This window comes from Panthera uncia, chromosome D1 (assembly GCF_023721935.1).
Source record: "Panthera uncia isolate 11264 chromosome D1, Puncia_PCG_1.0, whole genome shotgun sequence".
NCBI lineage: Eukaryota > Metazoa > Chordata > Mammalia > Carnivora > Felidae > Panthera > Panthera uncia.
The window spans coordinates 30,714,489-30,734,654 of NC_064808.1; the positions used below are offsets into that span (position 1 = coordinate 30,714,489).

At 35.4% G+C, this 20,166-nt stretch overlaps 1 protein-coding gene across 5 annotated transcripts in view; it reads right to left on the reverse strand.

Moving 5' to 3' along the window:
- The window catches only part of METTL15 (methyltransferase like 15), a 251,238-nt gene that overhangs the window by 63,055 nt on the left and 168,017 nt on the right, over positions 1 to 20,166 (reverse strand). The gene's annotated exons all lie outside the window — the stretch shown is intronic.

Below are 20,166 nucleotides of genomic sequence, written 5' to 3' on the forward strand. Positions count from 1 at the left end.
GAGATTATAGATACATCTTTATATATTAATTCTTCTCTTAATTTCTTTAAAATACAGGACGCTTTAAGTGAAATTACAACAATTTTTTACATTTATAAATATTTTAATATAGATAGATATGTCCTGTATATGATAGGCAATAGTGTGAAGGATTAGAGTGGGTAAATGGAACCATACGCTTGCAAGATTCATGTTTTGCTAGAAGTTAAAGTTGCATATTGTGGTCCCTAGAGCAATCGATAAAAATAATGCAAAGAAATAAAGCTAATAATCTAACAGAGAATAAAAATAATACAAAAAAATTATTGTTTAACACAAAAGACAGAAGAGAACAAGAAACAAAAATGAGGCAAAGAGAAGACAAATAGTAAAATGGCAGACAGTAAAACCAAATATATCAATAATTACATAAAGTATAAATGTACTCAACATCCCAATATAAATGCAGAGGTCATCAGATGGAAAAATAGTGAGACCTAACTACACTGTCTAGAGAAATGTACTCTAAATATAAAAACAAATAGAAGTGAAAGCAAGGAACAGGCTGTGGAAAGTTATGCCATGTACACAGAAGCATAAAGAAGAGAGGTCATTATATATTATTATATCATAATATATAATAATGATATTAATATTAGAAAAAACAAGTTTTTGAAAAAAGGGAGAATTCCTAGACCCAAAGAGGAACATTTCCTATTGACAAAAACGTCAATACAGCAGAAAGATACAACTATAAGTGCATATGCACCAAATAACATAGTTCTCAAAATTTCAATGAAAGAGAGTACCTGTACAAAAGAAGATGAACTTCAATTCTTACTACACACTATACACAAAAAGCAATATAAAATGGACCACAGACCTAAGAGTAAATACTAAACATAAAATATATATCTGACAAAACTCTCTTATCCAGAATATATAAGGAAATCTGACAACTTAATAAAAAGAAGCTAAACCACCTATTTGAAAAAAAAGGCAAAAATTTGGACAAACACTTCACAAAAAGATATACAAAAAGTCAGTAAATATGTAAAGACATTCATCATTATTAGCCATAAAAATGCACATTAAAACCACAATGAAATACCAGCACACATCCACTAGATGCTACATCCTAGAAAGCAACAAACTATTGAAAATGACCCAAGAGGGGCGCCTGGGTGGCTCAGTCGGTTAAGCGGCCGACTTCAGCTCAGGTCATGATGTCGCGGTCCGTGAGTTTGAGCCCCGCGTCGGGCTCTGTGCTGACAGCTCAGAGCCTGGAGCCTTTTTCAGATTCTGTGTCTCCCTCTCTCTGATCCTCCCCCGTTCATGCTCTGTCTCTCTCTGTCTCAAAAATAAATAAATGTTAAAAAAAAAAAAAAATTAAAAAAAAAAAAAAAGAAAATGACCCAAGAAAGAAATAGATAATTTGAACAGAACTATTACAAGTGAAAGGATTAAACCAGTAATCAAAAGCAACCCACAAAGAAATATCCAAGTCCAGATGGCTTCACTGCTGAATTGTGCCAAATATTAAAAGAATTAATAACAATACTTCACAAATGCTTCAAAAAAAATTGAAGAAAAGAGAACACTTCTCAAATTACTTTATGAGGCCAGTATTACTATGAAACTAAAACCAAAGGCATCACAAGAAAATTACAGATCAGTATCTCTTATGAATATAAACATTAAAATCCTCAACAAAATATTAGCAAAGCAGCATATTAAAAGAATTATATGCCATGACCAAGCTGCATGGTCATGACCAAGGATAGCTCAACACATGGAAATTGACCAATGTAATACATCGTATTTATGGAATGAAGGAAAAAAAAACACATGATCATTTCAATTGATGCAGAAAAAAGCATTTGAAAAATTTCAACACTCTTCCATGATAAAAACACTCAAGAACTAGGAATAGAAGGAAAGTACCTCAACATAATGAAGCCCGTATATGAGAACCCAGACCTAACATTATACTTAATGGTGAAAGACTGAAAGTTTTTCTTCAACGATCATGAACCAGCAAGGATACCCATTTTTACCACTTCTATTCAACACAGTACTGGAAGTTCTAATCAAGGAATCAAACAAGAGAAAGAAATAAAAGGCATCCAGATTGGTAAGGAAGAAGTAAAATTATCTGTTTACAGAGGACAGGATCTTCTATGTAGAAAACAATAAAGATTACGCATATACACACCTTGTGAGAACTAACAAATGGATTCAGCAAAGCAGCAGTATATAAAATTAACATGCACAAATCAGTTATGTTTCTACACTTAATAATAAACAATCCAAAATGAATTTTTTTCACTAGGGTTAGTTCATTATTTTTTTAAATATGAAATTTATTGTCAAATTGGTTTCCATACAACACCCAGTGCTCATCCCAAAAGGTGCCCTCCTCAATACCCATCACCCACCCTCCCCTTCCTCCCACCCCCCATCAACCCTCAGTTTGTTCTCAGTTTTTAAGAGTCTCTTATGTTTTGGCTCCCTCCCTCTCTAACTTTTTTTTTTTTTCCTTCCCCTCCCCCATGGTCTTCTGTTAAGTTTCTCAGGATCTACATAGGAGTGAAAACACATGGTATCTGTCTTTCTCTGTATGACTTATTTCACTTAGCATAACACTCTCCAGTTCCATCCATGTTGCTACAAACAGCCATATTTCATTCTTTCTCATTGCCACGTAGTATTCCATTGTGTATATAAACAGAATTTCTTTATCCATTCATCAGTTGATGGACATTTAGGCTCTTTCCATAATGTGGCTATTGTTGAAAGTGCTGCTATAAACATTGGGGTATAAGTGCCCCTATGCATAAGCACTCCTGTATCCCTTGGGTAAATTCTTAGCAGTGCTATTGCTGGGTCATAGGGTAGATCAAAAATTTGATTCCCAATAGCATCAAAAAGAATCAAACACTTAGGAATAAAGTTAAAAAAAGAAATGTAAAATTTATGCTATGAGAGCTACAAACAATATTTTAAAAATTTGTTTAAGATGGCAATACTCCTTCCTCCAAATTGGTTTAAGATTCAATGCAATCTCTATCAGATCCCAGCTGACTCTTTTATATAAACTGACAAGCTAATTCTAAAATTCACATGGAATTGTAAGAGACCCAGAACAGTCAAAGTGATCCAGGGGTGGGGTGGGGGATGGAAAAAAAAAAAAAAAAAAAGAGAATGAAGGAGGACTCACACTTAAGGATTTCAAAACTTTCTAAAAAGTAATGGTAACTAAGACAGTGTGGTACAACAGACAGAGATCAAAAGAATCTAATTGAAAATCCAGAAATAAACCCTTCTATCTATGAGCAACTGATTTTTGACAAGAGTGTCAAAGCCATTCAATAGGGAAAGAATGGTGTATTGAACAAACAGTGTTGGGACAACTGGGTAGTCATATACTAAAAACTGGAGTTGGACCCTTAAGTTATATAGAAAAATTAACTCAAAATGGATCAAAGACATCAATGTAAGAGCAAAAATTAGAAAACTCTTAGAAGAAAAACACAGGGATAAATATTAATGACATTGAATTTAGCAAATAATTCTTAGATATGACACCCAAATCACAAAAAAAAAAAAAACAAAAACAAAAGAAAATTGTACTTCATCAAAATTAAAAATTTTGTTCTTTAGGGGCATGTGGGTGGCTCAGTTGGTTAAGCAACTGACTCTGGATTTCGGTTCAGGTTATGATCTTTTGTGTCATGACTTTGAGCCACAGGTCAGGCTCTGCACTGACAGTGTGGAGCCTGCTTGGGATTCTCTCTCACTTTCTCTTTGCCCCTCTCCTGCTCGCCGTCTCTCTCACTCAAAATAAATAAATAAGCTTAAAAAAAATTGTTCTTGAAAGGACACAATCAAGAAAATGAAAAGACAACCAAAAGAATGGGGAAAAAACTGCGTATCATATAACTGACTAGAGATTTGTATCTAGGGTATGTAAAAGAAGAAAATTACAAAGTGATGCATGTATGTATGATAGTATTTACATTTTAAAATATGCACATCAAAAGAGACAAGCCCCATCTAGTTTTCAAGAATAGGGTTAAATAAAAAGTGTTGATTTAATAAATCAATGAATATAATTTTATTTAGACCTACTCCATTGGCATACAAATTATATTAAAGTATAATGTTCAATGCATTTATACAGAGATTTTCTATTTAAATTTTTGTTTAATCGTGTCTTAAAATTTTTGTTCCTAGAGAGTATTCTCCCAGAGAGATGTAATCCTTCCAGTCCAGATTTTCTATGGATGAAGATCTGAGAGTGTGGCTACAATCCTGGCACTTGAGTTTCCTTGGCATGCTTCTTACAGCAAAGTAAATTATACAAGGCTGGTACCTTGGTACACATTTTAGTAACCTGCAGGTCCAGAAGTACATTAAGACACACCTGATTAAGCTTCTTGGGGAACTGGATCAGCGAATGAAAGAAATAGTATCTTACTTGTACCAGGGAGCTGAGAACCTGGCTGTCAACAGTTAACCAAATCAGTGTTATGGGTTCACTCTTTCCTCTACCAAAACTACTCTGATGAAAGGCTCTTAGAAGATGTTAGATGTTAGGAAATTTATCTTCTAAAAACAGGTCTCTCAGAAACAAACTATCAAAGACAAAGCTGAAGAGGGAGATCACCTCTTTTCTATTTGCTATTCAATCTCCCTGCTTTCCACAGAATGAGTTTTGGTCACTGGGAAATGTATTTTAAAACATTTGAATATCTGAACAAATACGCAACTCTTCATATTTTAGAGCATGAATTTAGAGGATGCTTCAGGAAGGGTGTATTCCTAAAGACTTGCATGATTCAAACCTTGCATAGTTCAACACTAATTTTCTCAAAGAAGAAATGTAATATAGAATACATTTTAATTTACATGTATTTTGATGTAAAATAGGAGGTTAACATCCATGGAGCACATGAAGCAACAAATAACGTAGCATTTAAAAAAATGTTTTTTCTTAACATTATCTCTAGTATTTTGTAGAAATAAAAGGATGGCTCAAAAGGTTAATTCCCTAGCTTTCCTGGTTCTTATCACATTTCAAGGATATATATTCGAGGATGTTGTTCTAACAGCACTGAATTAGTCAGATCTGGCTATATGTTAACTAATTTGATGAAATAACACAATGGCAGAGAGCTTAAAAATATTTGCTTGATATTGTCAATGAATGTATTTTTAAAAACTAATGAAAATAGAAAATGCTAAAATCATAACTCAAATCACCATGCAAATTCTAATATAAACAACAGCATTGGTTGACATAAAGTATGGTAGGCATTTCCATTTACCAGCTAAATGGTACCTTCCCATGGCTGAATTATCATTTATAATTCATTCAGCCAGCTAGCTGTGAAATTATGAGATCCCCAATTATTTTAAATGAAGGGATCTGTTTTTATTTCAAAGTATTTCACATAACGTGAGAATTTATTCATATTTTATATTATACAACCTCATGTTTATATAATTAATACTTACATTAAACATATGCATACTGCATACGAATCTGCAGCTGAAAAATTAACACCACTGTGATCAGACAAGTTTTCTTTATAGGGTCTAATTAGGCCTTGCCAATGTCATATAATAGAGAGAGAAAATAAGAGCTTTCATTTTATTTAGGAATGGTCTTAAAGATAATAGGAGAACTCCAATCCATGAAAAGCTTTTCTTCCAGGGCTTTCTTATTTTGCTTAGAAAATCCTAAACTAGACTCTGTGAAATGAGTTTCCTGGACAGGATTTCCAGGTGTGGTCCGGTGACCTCCTCAAGCCCCATCTTTACGGGAAGATAAAGAACTGCAATGGGCAAACGATGTGTTCCGTGGAGTTTTCTGGTGCTGCTCTGGGGATCAGAAGTACATATGCTGCCTTATTTTAGAGAAGTTCAATTTCTAGGACTACCCTTCCTTTATAAACTGGCACTTCTGTGTCTGTAATTTATAGGAAGAAAGGCTGACGATGCAGATTGTATAAAATGAAATTAAAAAGAAAAAAACAGAATTTAAACAGCCAGTAATGGAAATTAAAATAGAAAAAACAAAACATCAACTGGCAATGGTACACATAGACAAGAAGAAAAGACAATCCTACTATCAAGGATTAAGCAAAGATTTTTGGTCTGAATTAGCAAGTTTAAAGACAATCAGTAAATGTCCTGTGCCTGTAAGGTACCAAAAATGGACTTGCTTGTGAAAGTCACTGGCCAGAGAGCAGGGGCCAGAGTTCTCCTAGGTAAGCAGAGACTATGTGGGAACATCTGCTGGACTCTAAATTAGGTCAGAGAAAGAAAAATATTAAAATGAGACCTGGTTCTTGCCCTTGAGGAACTCACTGTTTTGCAAGACGTCTTCCTTCTCCCACCTCCTTCTCATCGCTCATATTCTATTATCAGAAACAGAAACAGGTCTCTGATCTTCCCTCTATCCTGAGCTTAGTCACAGATCTTAGATGGCTAATTCATTTGATTAAGGGATACAGTAGGTAAGACAGAAAATATTGACTCAATCACAAATTTGGTCCTTTGATTTGGTGCTTAGAGAAAATCTCTTTTGTGTTTTCTAGTCCTTCAATGGACTTAGTTAACACCAGGCCAATGTGAATGAGTTCTAAGTGGGCAGAGGTGTGCTTACTCCTAGTGGAGCACTTGTCACACTCTACTCTGATTACTAGGTTACTTGTGTCTCAGTACCTTGATGCTGAATAGGAGCTGTTTCATGTTCATTCTTCATATTCCTCATACTTAACAGAGAAGCTTGTGATTCTTAACCTTGACTGTACATCAATCACCTGTGGAGCCTTTGAAAAAAAAAGATGCCTGGCCCCAGTCCAGACCTATGGAATCAGTTTCAGGGGTTTATTACATGGGAATCACTACTTTTAAAAAGCTTCACAGAGGATTTTGATTGCAGAACTACTATAGTAAACACTCAGTAAATGTTTATTGAAAAGATAATAAATAGATAATGAATGGAAAAAATAAATGGATAAGTGAAGAGTATAATATTCAATCATATAAATGAACGACTAAATGAAGGGCATATTTTTAGTCACACAAAACATTATGAACTGAATTTTCAAATAATGTTGTGAAATGCCCTACTTTTTGGCCAAATGTGAATATGGGTAACAAATTATGATTTTAATGGGACAACTGAACTCTCAAATTTGCTAGTTATTTCATTATCTCAATATAATTATTCCTATGTATTTAATGATATTTTATAATGGCTGGGAATGAATGTCTTTAATGAATCAATTATTTGCACATGCAACAGAGCACCTGCAAATAATTTTAACCTCAGGAAATGCAAACTTGCAAGCCTTTATTAACTGAAAGTAACCAATGTGCAAGGTGAACGTTTTTGCATATTTCTTCTAAGACATGAGAATGATCTTCAATGATATCAACCCAAAATTTTTTCCACAAAGATTAGTGCACAATACTGTTGATATTTTTTGTAAGCTTTTATTTCACTTAACACCTATGAAATCCTTAACCATGAGTTTTCTCAATTCTTCAAAATAGCAGAACTGCTTTCCTCCGAATACGTTTTTTTTCATGTTTTGAGGTTTTTTATATCCTTCTAATACTTTATGATTGCAAAATTATGCTAGTAAATCTGACTACAAAAGGGAATTAAAGGTTAACATACATTTAACAGCAAGATGTTTTCGAGTTAAGTACACTTTTAACAATGTATAGTTAAAAGTAAATGTACATTAAATCCACTATGCGGTAACAAGTTGTAATTTCAATTCAATTTTACATTATTTGATACTTACTTCTCACACAGTAATTTGGGAAAATTTCTGACATACGAGATTGACCCTAGCTGTTCAAGAAAACTGTTGAGTTCTGCCTCATTAAAGGTACTCGCTTCTCACATTCCAAATCAAGTTTGTTGTTGCAAGATTTTTAAAGTTCCTGACAGTCTCATATGGTTACTCTTCCCTTTCTCTCATATCAGCAATTTTTGACAGCTCTATATCCGAATTGTATCCAGAACCCCACCATTTCTCACCAGTTCCACTATCACACTAGTCCAAGCCATCATCATCTTTTCCACACAGCCACCAGGTCAATCCCTTTTTTTCTTTTTTTGGGAGAGAGAGAGAGAGAGAGAGAGAGAGAGAGAGAGAGAGAGAAGGGAGGGAGGGAGGGAGGGAGGGAGGGAAAGAGAGAAGGAAGGTACGCAGTGAGGGAGAGGGGCAGAGGAAGAGAATCTTAAGCAGGCTCCATGCTCAGCATGGAGCTCAGCTCACACAACCCTGGGATCATGACCTGAGCTGAAAGCAAGAGTCCTACCCTCAACCAACCAAGTCACCCAGGCACCTCAGACCACTTCTTTTCATATAAAAATTAGATCATGTGATTATACTATTCAACACCTTTAGTGTCTTTCTATCACATGATTATAAACTGAAGGGTCGCCTGGCTGGCTCAGTCAGTTAAGCAGCGGACTCCTGATTTCGGCTCAGGTCATGATCTCAGAGTCTTGAGATCCAGCCCTGTGTCAAGCTCTGTGCTGAGCGTGGTACTTGCTTAAGATTCTCTCTCTCTTTCTCACTTTCTCTTCCCCTATCCCTTGATTGTGCTCTCTCTTTCTCTCTGTTCCCCTCTCCCCTGTTCGTGCTCTCTCTCTTAAAAAAGAAAAGATTTTAAAAAAGAAAGAAAAACTGAAGTTCTTACCTTGGTCAAGTGTCTCTGTGCCATATGCAACTACTGCTACCTACCACTCCCATTTCTTTGACCTCACCTTCCTAACCTTGAGCTCTGTACTCTTAACTGAACCATGGCATTTTCCTTCCTGGGACCTTTGACTTCCCTCACATACCTGGATGGCTTATTCCCTACTTCATTCAGGTCTATTCTTAAGTATCACAGAATTAGATAGCCTTTGACCACAGTTATGAAAAGTAGTATCCTGTCACTAAAGTCCCTTACATTGTTTAATTTTTTTCCTAATATCTTATCAGGAACAAATATTCACTTGTTTACCACCTGTCTTCCTCCGCTAGATTATGTACTCAGTGAAAACAGAGAACTGTTTGTTCACTGCCATAAATCCTTTGCACCAAGAAGAGTTGGTGGATTTAACGAATGATTTCATTTGTACTTTAAATTTATAAACATAATTATTATTTAAAAAACAAACAAAAACATATCATTAGTTGTACATGAAGTAAAACATTAATGTCATTACTCCTTAAATCCCACCCCAAGAAGCAACTGAGAGGTATACTTTATAATTTTTTTCCTGATAAACACATATGACATTGTATATGTAAATGTATCTATGCATATAAATATGTTTGTAAGAAGGAAATGCACAATAATCTGCAACTTGCTTTGTTTACTTATCATACTTTAAAAAATAATTTCAGTTGTAGAGATGAATGTAATTCATTTTGCTTGTTCATATAACAAATGGGTGTAGTGTGAACCACAGTACCAGAATACCATGGTAATTAAGACAGAGGCAGGCTCTACTCTGGTGGCACTCAAGCTGCCATCACAGCAGTAACATTTAGGATTGTCTCTATTTTTGCTATCACAAAAATATTGCAGTAAACATGTGAAATGCACATTTTAAATTTCTGCATGGTAGAAAACTCCACAAAGTAAAAAGACAGCCACACTGTGGGAAAAAAAAAAAAATATGTGTAACTATTTGAACCTATGATAGTCATCTATAGGATTAGAGTTTTTAGGTCAAAGGCTATTTACGTCCATTTAAACTTGAATCAATGCTTCTAAATTCACTCTCAATAGATTGTACCAATTTATTTCCATCAATAGCACATGAGTCCATCCCCCCATATCTCCACTAGTACTAAAACTAGCTATCTTTTAAACCGTAACTAGTCTACTATACTGAGCAAATGATAGTTTATAGTTGTTTTAATTTACATTTCTTTGGCAATTAGAATTGGGCATCCTACCAAATCTAATGGCCATTTGATTTCAGCTATGAATTTACTGAGCAAACCCTTTGTCCATGTTCTTATTCTGAGGTTGCTTTTTTTTCTTTATTGACTTAAGAGAGCTGTTTATAAAATAAGGATATTAAACTGTTTGTCTTATATATAGTTGCAGATATGTTTCCTGGATTGTGACTATCTTTTTACTTTGTGGAGTTTTTCTGCCATACAGCCATTAAAACAGTATATAGACTTTTTTTTCATATTTTTTTAGATTTTATCAAGTTTAAAAAGGCTTTCCCCATATCAACATTATGTAGTTACAATCAACTGTATGTTCTCTGGTATATTTCTAGTTTTATTTCCTATATTTAAATATTTAATCCACAGAAGATTTAATTTTAGTATGGTATGAGGCAGGGATCTAACTTCATTTTTTGAAAATTACATAGCCAATTATCCCATTACATGGTACATTAATTCCCTACTCATTTGAAGTACCACTTTGATCATATACTACATTAAAAAATTTTAATGTTTATTCATTTTTTGAGACACAGAGAAATAGAGCATAAGCAGGGGAGGGGCACAGAGAGAGGGAGACACAGAATCTGAAGTAGGCTCCAGGCTCTGAGCTGTCAGCACACAGCCTGACACAGGGCTCAAACCCACAAACCGTGAGACCATGACCTGAGCCGAAGTCCAATGCTTAACTGACTGAGCCACCCAGGAGCCCCTAAAAATAATTTTTTGTTTGACCTTAACTATTTAATAACTAATACTAAAATTGTAAGAGCCCTAACTGACTAACCTAAACCTTCCTGGTTGCATTATATTCACCTGGCCAGATTATTTTCCATAATTAAACTTCTATATTTCTCTTGTCATCCAAGTACACAAATTGTATTCTGGTATTTTGAGCACACAATTTTATTTATTTATTTATTTATTTATTTATTTATTTATTTGGTCTCTACTCTTGTCTTATTCCTTTGCTCTAGTTTTCATGATGCACCTTTCTGTACAGGGTATCTTCTTTCTTAAGCATAGTTCCACAAGGATGAAATATATTTGTGGATCATTTTAAATCATACCCATTGTTTTCACCGATCCAAACCCTGATTTATTTAGTCCATTTATTAGTTGAATGATATCTGACATTAACTGAAATTGTTTCAATTAAAACTGGCATCAGCAATATTTGGTAAAATGCAGTAATGATGGGGTTAAGTGTCTGACTTCAGTTCAGGTCATGATCTCTTGGTTCCTGAGTTGGAGCCCCGCGCATAGGGCTCTGTGCTGACAGCTCAGAGCCTGGAGCCTACCTTGGATTCTGTGTGTCTCTCTCTCTGTTCCTCCCCCTCTCGCACTGTCTCTCTGTCTCTCAAAAATAAATATAGATGAAAAAAAAATTTTTTTTAATGCAGTAATGACAACCCGAATAACACATCATTCATTCACTTAGTATTTATTATGCACAATGTACAAAACACTGGGGATTAAAATGTTTATGAGGACATCTTATTTAGTCCTTGCCCTCAAGAAATTTAAACCCAAGAATGGTATGTAAATATTGTGTAGAGGGCTATAAAGGATTGTACACAGTATGAAGGGAACAAAACAGGAAAAAAAAAAGGAATTTTGATCCCCTGGAAAGACAGCATTTTCCAATCTACTGTTCTGGAGACAGTGACCTTGTGAACTATATAGCACTTTCAACCCCTATCCAAATACCAATGTGTCTGTTGTCAAGTGAGTCTGAGAAATGCAGCATGCTATACTCCTCTTTTGGAGAGCCACAATGCCCATTAGCATGGTAAAGCTCTGCAGATAATTGTTTAACTTTGTTTACCTCGTATTTCCAAACTTCCTGAAACAAAAACTTCAATTTTATAACCATCCATTCCATAGAATTTGTTTTCTGGGTAGGAAAATACTTAGAAGTATGCTTGGTGTTAATCACTCCACACATGTTTTTTCATTAAGATTTTTTTTAAATGCTTATTTTTGAGAGACAGAGGGAGAATGGGGGTGGGGCAGAGAGAGAGGGAGACACAGAATCCAAAGCAGGCTCCAGGCTCTGAGCTGTCAGCACAGAGCCCTATGTGGGGTCTGAACCCATGAACTGTGAGATCATGACCTGAGGTGAAGTCGGATGCTTAACCAACTGAGCCACCCAGGTGCCCCTAGTTTTTTTTTTTTTTTTTAGTTTATTTATTTACTATTTGAGAGGGACAGAGACAGTGCCAGTGGGGGAGGGGCAGAGAGAGAGGGAGAGAGAGAGAGAATCCCAAGCAGGCTCCATGCTGCCAGTGCAGGGACTGGCTTGGGACTCAAACTCACGAACCCATGAGATCATTACCTGAGCCAAAGTTAAGAGTTGGACACTGAGCCACCCAGGCACCCTCTCACGTATCTTAATTATGTCATTAAATCCCTATAATAATTCTGAGGGAAAAGCAGATATTCGTATTTGCATTTAAAGGTGAAAAACTGAGGGTTAAAGGCCTCTTCCCAAGTTCGCAGAGCTCAAATGGAAATCTGGGTCTTTTTAACATGAAGCCTATCCCTACACCTGTTCTTCCTATGAGACCGAATGAAGTCGACTCCTCCCAAAGAGAGGCCTAACATTTCTGACTAGTCCATCTGATAAACACACTCTGGGAAGGCCAGTTTTGTTTCGTTAAAAAAAAAAAAAAAATCATTTCATTATATAGGTTTGTTATGTTAATTTTTCAGTTTCTTGTGGATGTTCTTGAGTTTTCTTGTCTTTACATGTGCTCAAAACAAGGCAACAATTTTAAGATGGTACATTCACCAAACCACCTCATCTCCTTTTTCCTGATTAAAATTTAAGGAAGTTAAGATGAAATCACATGGCTTAGAGTGATTTGCAGAAGCTCTGATTCCATGTCTAGTGTTTTATTTCGGGGAGAAAATGAGTGTGGAATCTTTAAGCCTGAATAGCCTTTTACTGAGAGATGTTGTAATGGAACCCAAATCACTTTGCATCAGGTTGCAAGAGTTTGGCTTTCTCTACACTTTTCCCTTGGGGAGATGTGCATTGTTAGGCCTCAAGACGGCACATCTGGTGAAGGCAGCGAGTGCCCTGGTCTCTTACCCTGGGAACGGTAATGAATACCTTTGGCTTTTGTCCTTTTCGTTCTATTGAAAATAACATATTGTTAGCTCAGGTTATTAGACTGTACATTTGCCTCTCTTCTTCATCAGCTTTCTTGATAGTGGGTTTAAAAAAGAAACTGCTGTCATTATCAAAAGACTTTTGGGCAGGTACTGATTACATGTTTTTGATTAAGAATCTAGACTCACCAATGCAGTACACACTGGGGCCTTTCCTGACTCACTTGCTAGGAAAGGAGCCCTTTATAGTTGTTTTTATGCTCCAAAAATTAGTGCTTAATATTCTCTTGCTAAGCAAAATGAGGGGACAAGCTTGTGTAAAATTAGAAATAAAGGGTTCTGGTGGCTAAAGTCTTGGGAAATTAAACCCAGCTCTAAAACTTTTTCTTTAAAGCTTCTTGAGAAATATTGAAAGAGAAGAATGAAAGATTTTCTATACATTTTATATTATGCATTTCTTGTAAATACAGTTTCAGCAATGACAGGGCAGTGATCTTTGCTCTTGTTCTGTCTAGAATGCCCTTCTCCCTCTTCTTACAGTTTATGTCTACTCATCCCTAATGCTCACTAAGGTGGCATCTTCTCCAGGAAGCTTTTGCAATAACCTTTTTATACATATTTCAACAAACTATTGCCATTCTACATTATTGGTCTATTAACATCTACTAGCCTGTAAAAGGTCCAAAGATCTTGTACTATCTTCATTTATATCCTCAGTCCCAGGTCTCAGTCCCAGGGCTAAGGCCTGGTGCACAGTAAGTGGTAAAGGGATAAAATCCACTAAATAAGAGACACTCCTCCAGTCCCAAAGATCAAGATGCACCATAAATGGTATTCTAAATGTGGACATTCCTGAAAGCGCTGGAATCTTTGTAAGATTTTGTGTGTATGTCCAGTTTTATGTGGAGATAATCCAGGGTTTCTACTGAATTCTCAAATGCATCAGGGACCCCAAAGTAGGTAAATTCCTGGTAAAAAGAGTTGGCTGCATTGTCAGCTTACAATTTACCAACTTTAGTGACACCACCAAAAAAGCCTTTGCCTTCATGTAGTTTGGTTTTGCATTTTTAACTCCAGGAGTACCACCACTTAGCATCATCAGAGGCACGGATTGAGAACCCCCTTCATGCATGACAGCAGAAGCTGGAAACTGCATCAGTGAATACTCAGTTTTCTGCTGACTAACAAGGGATTTCATATTAAAAGTAAGAGAAAACCTTGCTTAGTAACAGTCTGCACTACATATAATAATAGAACACAATTTGTATGGGGAAGCTGTAAGATAGATTTCATTCATAAAAAACACCATGCTTCTGGCTAGATAAATGACTTGAAGTCCCAGAGAGAGATTATCATTTTTAGTTCTGGGATACCCTTATGCTACTTACACTTTTTAAAATTTAATACATTCACATGTTCAAATGTATTGAGATTTTTAAGCTTGTGAATGAAATTAGCAACGTGCTGTGGCTGTCAACGTGATGCATTGCAATTCCCCCTGAGTGGTAGGGTTTAAAAATTAATTCAGCTCTTGCACCTGTTTGCCGGCATTCGTCTGTTGAATTTCCATCACATTTAATAAGTCTCTGTGACGCAACTCGTGTCCTTTTGCCTGGACTCCTATAATACAGTGTTAAATTCTCACCCATTTGAAATTCAAGTAATATTACAAATTTCAAACTGTTAATTAAAATCTGTGAACTTGAATGGTTCTGGATAAAATTGGCTTTACTCAGTGAGGTTCTTTTTAAACTTCTTCATCGTCTCATCTAATCCCCAACTCCTACAGGTTAAGTCTGATGACAACATGATCTCACTACGGGTGGTTGAGGCTTACAAATCCTCATACAATAGGGAAAAAAAATCAAGTTATAGGCTTGAGCAAAAAAGATAAAGAGGAACATTACCTGCTGAGCTGAAATAAAAAACATGGCTTAGAATTAAAGAAAAGGACTGATATTTTTCATATATAATTTTTAAATAAAACATATAACACTATATAATATTATACTATACTATAATATAGTATAGTACTATACTTCTATAGTATCTAAGTCTTAAAATGTTGAGGGTAGATGGCATATCTCAAAGTGAATCATGACTCCTTTTACTTATTTAGGTGGTCAATATTAAATTTAATTATTGAATCTTTAAGAAGGAATTGAGGCCTATTTGCCAAATACTGTAAACACAAAACAGAAGAAGGTTCTAGCATATTTAAGACCCATAATAAGATATTTTATTTGAACCATTACTTTATTTGAACAGGGCAGTGCAGTACTGCCCTCTGAGTTGGGACATTTGCACTTCCCAGCACTGGGAGATAGTAACAAGAAAAGGTATGTAACTGTGCTTTTTTGTGAGATGAGCAAATACCCAGACCTGATCCTTGGGATCCAAGGTAAGTTGCCTGCCCTCCTGTAGCATACTTAACCTGCAGTGGAACACTGATCAGCTGTTTACAATGATCTTTAAAAAATGTTTATCACTTCCACTGAAGCATAAGCTTGCAGAAGGCAGGGACTGCGTGTTACTCTCAGAAAGTAGGGAGTTTGCATTATCATAATTTTTCTCATAACACGCTTGTTGAAAGACTAACAGACTATCTGATTGAATTGAAGAATAGATGATTAATATCTCCAAGGGCCAATAGCATATGGATTTTAATTAAATCACAGGTTATAAGTAACTTTTTTCTACCACATCTAAATTCACTACTGAACTGCATTCTTCCATCTTTTATTTTTCCGCCTGTTCTATTCTACTACCTTGGTCTAGGAGCAGTGCTTTGAATAATGTCCAGTAAAGTCTTTTGGTTTTGGATGTGTATCCATTTTGAAAAATAATGTTTCGAAGGCAAAAGTCATATATGTCATTAACCTCATTAGGGAATTTAGACTAGAAAGAAAGTACACCTCTCCTCTCCAAAAATCTCTTAAATATGCACAAAAAACTATTACGGTTTTTAATAATAACCCTCACTAAGATGTATGCCAAATATTTAATAATAAGGATGTGATTAAATAAATTCTAATATTTCTTACTGATACACAGTATAGTGGCATCAAAGGTAGCATGATAAGATACCAAGTGAATAAATTTCAAAATTATATAAATTCAATCATTTCAACTAAATGATGTGAGAATAAATAAAGGTAAAGAGATAAAGAAAATATGTAAAATTATAATCATGTTATGGTGGTAGAGTGGTGTTACAAGCTTCTAAAAGTTTTCACTTGAATTTCTTAACAATGTTGTATATATGACCAACAAATGAAAATGCTTATATAATACAGAAAATCATGGATTTTACATATTTTTACATACATTTATAAAGTAGATTCTGTCAACAACTAGATAAGGTAAATTCTTTTTACTGACTAGCTTTATCAAGTGGCTATCATATGTCTACCATTAGGGTAGGTAGTTTTACATTCTAATTTCTAATCGTCATGGCCATCTTATAAGTTAGGAACCATTATCCCCATTTTAGACAGGATTAGAGTGGTTATATAACTTGTCTAAGTTCACACAGCTAGTAAACAGCAGGGCTGAAATCTGAATCCTGGTTTTTGTATAATTCCAAAGTTAATTTCTTTTTCAATTACTCAGTAACACAATAGAATGCAGTGACATAAACCCATAAATAATGCAAGGGTGATGAGACATTAAAAGAAGACTAATAAGGAAAAATGGGTAAGCAATATAGCAATACAGCATGTTGGCTTGATGATTTGAGTCTGTCATCAAAGTCCATTTCCATCTAAAGAGTGCAGAGATAAATCAACAGCTTATAAATTCTACCTGTTAGATTACCTTTCTCAGCTTCAACTTTTGAGACAAATATCTGAAGCACACAAGACTCTAAATTAAGGCCTTCTAGTAGATTTTACATAAATGTTAATATTTTTTGTTTGTTTTTTTTAAGGAAGGAAATGTAGTGCTTTCAACATGGTTGCAGTGTATGCTGTGTCTGAAACAGCTCATTGAATAATAATAATTAGGCAACAGAAATCTCCATTCAACAATAATTTATGTTACTATTAATAACAATCCACTTTCCCTTTTCAAAATCCATAGACCTTTTTGTGTGAGGTCTAACTTGTCACCTGGCTAATGAGATGCTGATGTATCTTGAATGAATTGGCAGCCAGCCCATCCTTAGAGTTCTTTAACGTGAGGAAGAAAAACTAGGTAGAAGGGTAAAGTGACAGCAGAGAATAATGTTTTCAACAAAAAAGGGGTGCTTTCCCCAGTCTTAGGCTTTTCGCACGCTGCTTCTCAAGGTTCAGGTTCCCAGTGCCTTGACTGCAACACTGCTGCATGCTGACATCTTAACCATTCCTTTAAAGAGTAAGACAGTTGTTGCTTGTATAGAAAGTCTTTCCTTTTCTGGTGAATTCGTTATAAAAAAATTTTTATAGTATTTGCTCTATTCACTCAAGTGCATTCGCTCATTCAATTATCCACTCACTCACTCATTCATTTTTTATGTGCCCATGCAACAAAAGTTGAAAAATAAATAGATTATCTACTAGAGGTGGATCTCTTTTGGGCATTTAAAATACATCGTTGGGGCACTTGGGTGGCTCAGTCCGTTGAGCGTCCGACTTCGGCTCAGGTCATGATCTCACAGTTTGTGGGTTCGAGCCACACATCAGGCTCTGTGCTGACCGCTTGCTCAGAGCCTGGAGGCTGCTTCAGATTCTGTGTCTCCTTCTCTCTCTGCCCCTCCCCCACTCAATCTTTGTCTCACTCTGCTTGTCAAAAATAAATAAACGTAAAAACATTTTTTTAAATACACTGTCTGATTTAGTAATCCAAGAATCTTGTAAGGTAGTTATCATAACCCATATTTTGCAGATGAAACAACAGAATCAGAGAAGGTAATAAATGCCCAAATTTACAAAGATAGGAAATGACACAGCTGGCTCAAATCTACCTGACTCAATAGTTCTTGCTTTCGTTAATCCAGTTTGTTGACTTCTTCAACATATCCTCTAACAGATGGGTGCTGAGGCTATTCAGGAAAATGAGATGTAGTCACTCTATCTTTGAGCTCACAAAGTATATAAGGGAGACAAAGTATAATGGAGCAAATGTTCATCAGATATATAAACAGCAGATAAACAGGAGATATATAAGCAACTTCAGGAGGAGGGTAAAAAGGAAAGTGCAGGAAGGATCCAAAGTAATGATACATAAGCCTAGTCTTAAAAGAAGTAGAGATTTTGTAGAGTAGGTAGGGGCAAGAGAAAACATGAAGAAGGACATATCCTGCAGAGGAAGATCATACACAAAAGGATGGAAGTGAGAAAACAGAAAGTGAGTTCTGGGAACCTAAATGGTGAGCAGTTTGGTGTAGATATGGAGGGCTGTGGTGGGGAGTGGCAGTGAAGAAATTAGGTTAAAAAGACAGGCAGAAGCCAGATCATGAAGGACCTTGTTTTTCATGTGAAGGTGTTTAAATTTTGTCTTACAGATGATAGGAACCTATTAAGAATTTTATGGAGAGGTGTGATGTTATGAGGCTTCTATTTATAAACATAACTCTGTAAGTATATTTTATAAATATGACTCTGGCAGAGTTTGAGGAGGTTGGGAGAGACAGAAGATAGAGTCCAGTTAAAAGATTAAGGTAGTAATTTTGGCAAAGATGATAAACATTTACAATAAAACAATGACAGTGGAAACCTGGGGTTGGGGAAAATAGAAGGATTTAAGAGACATTTAGGAGGCAGAACTGAAAAGTTCTAGTGATAAACCTTTACACTTCAACTCAAGGTTGATTTTCAGGTTTTGATTTGGGCTTTTGGGTAAATGTAGTTAGGTGCATTGGAAACTGGGTAAATGTAGTTAGGTGCATTGGAAATAGACAAAAAGGAAGGGTCAGTGGCACTCAGCAAGGTAAGATTTGGAACACTGAACTTTATATGCTTGTAGGACACATTGACTGATATGTTCAGAAAGTTGGGCAAATATTGGTCTAAAATTCAGAAGAAAGATTTCAGCTGCAGATGGGAATACAGATGATGTCAGATCTGTGGAAATGGATGTAGATGTCCAGCATCATATGTATTGTGAGAAAAGACCCAAGGACTGAAACCCCAGTAAATATCAACATTAAAGGCACAAGCAGAGGAAGAGAAATTAGTACTGAAAAATACAATCAGAGAGGTAGGAGGGAGATAAAAGGGAGATTATGTCATCATAAACATCAGTGGAGAAGGGGAAGGTAGTTAAAAGACAGAGAGTGGCAAAATATTCTGCTTCATTTTAGAATTATTTGTTTAGATGTCTAATACTCCATTAGAGTTTAAACTTCTTCTTATGAACATATAACAAGGATGGGCATATATATATATATATATATAGAGAGAGAGAGAGAGAGAGAGAGAGATGTAGATAGATATGGATGGATGGATATATATATATATACACACATATATATGTATGTGTGTATATATATATATATTACTGAAAAACAAAGAAAGTAGAAAAAGGGAAGTCATCAAAAGGAAATAATCAAGAGATGTTAGAATTAAAACAGCAGTGCTTGTCCTGGTTTATTCATATTTCAATGTTTTAGAAGAAAAGGTTGGTCAAGTACCAGAGTGACACAGCTTAACAGATACACAAAATTGATGCTAACAATTATCAAGATTATGCTACAAAATGTCACATAACAGAAATAGAGGAATGAGAATTAAGCTTGAGATCAAATACATCAGGAATGAAGAGCCAATGGAAGTTTTTGAACAAGTAAATTAAATGATTAGTAAACTGTAATGTCTTAGGGGATTGGTTGAAATAATAAAAAATAAACATGAAATAATAAAAAATTGAGAGTGAAGTAACATTTAAGAGAAGAGAAAATATTAGTGATGAAATAGGATACAGAAGGGCCCCAGTACTTTGATTTATGTTTAGTTTCTTTGTATTGAAAACTCTACTCCCAGACTTGTCCCTTGGCTACTTATTCTTTAAGTCTTTGCTTAAAGGCCTCCATAAAACCCCTAACCTGCTATGTCTCCCTACTATACTTTCTCATGACTTTTTTTTTCTTAACATTTATACAATT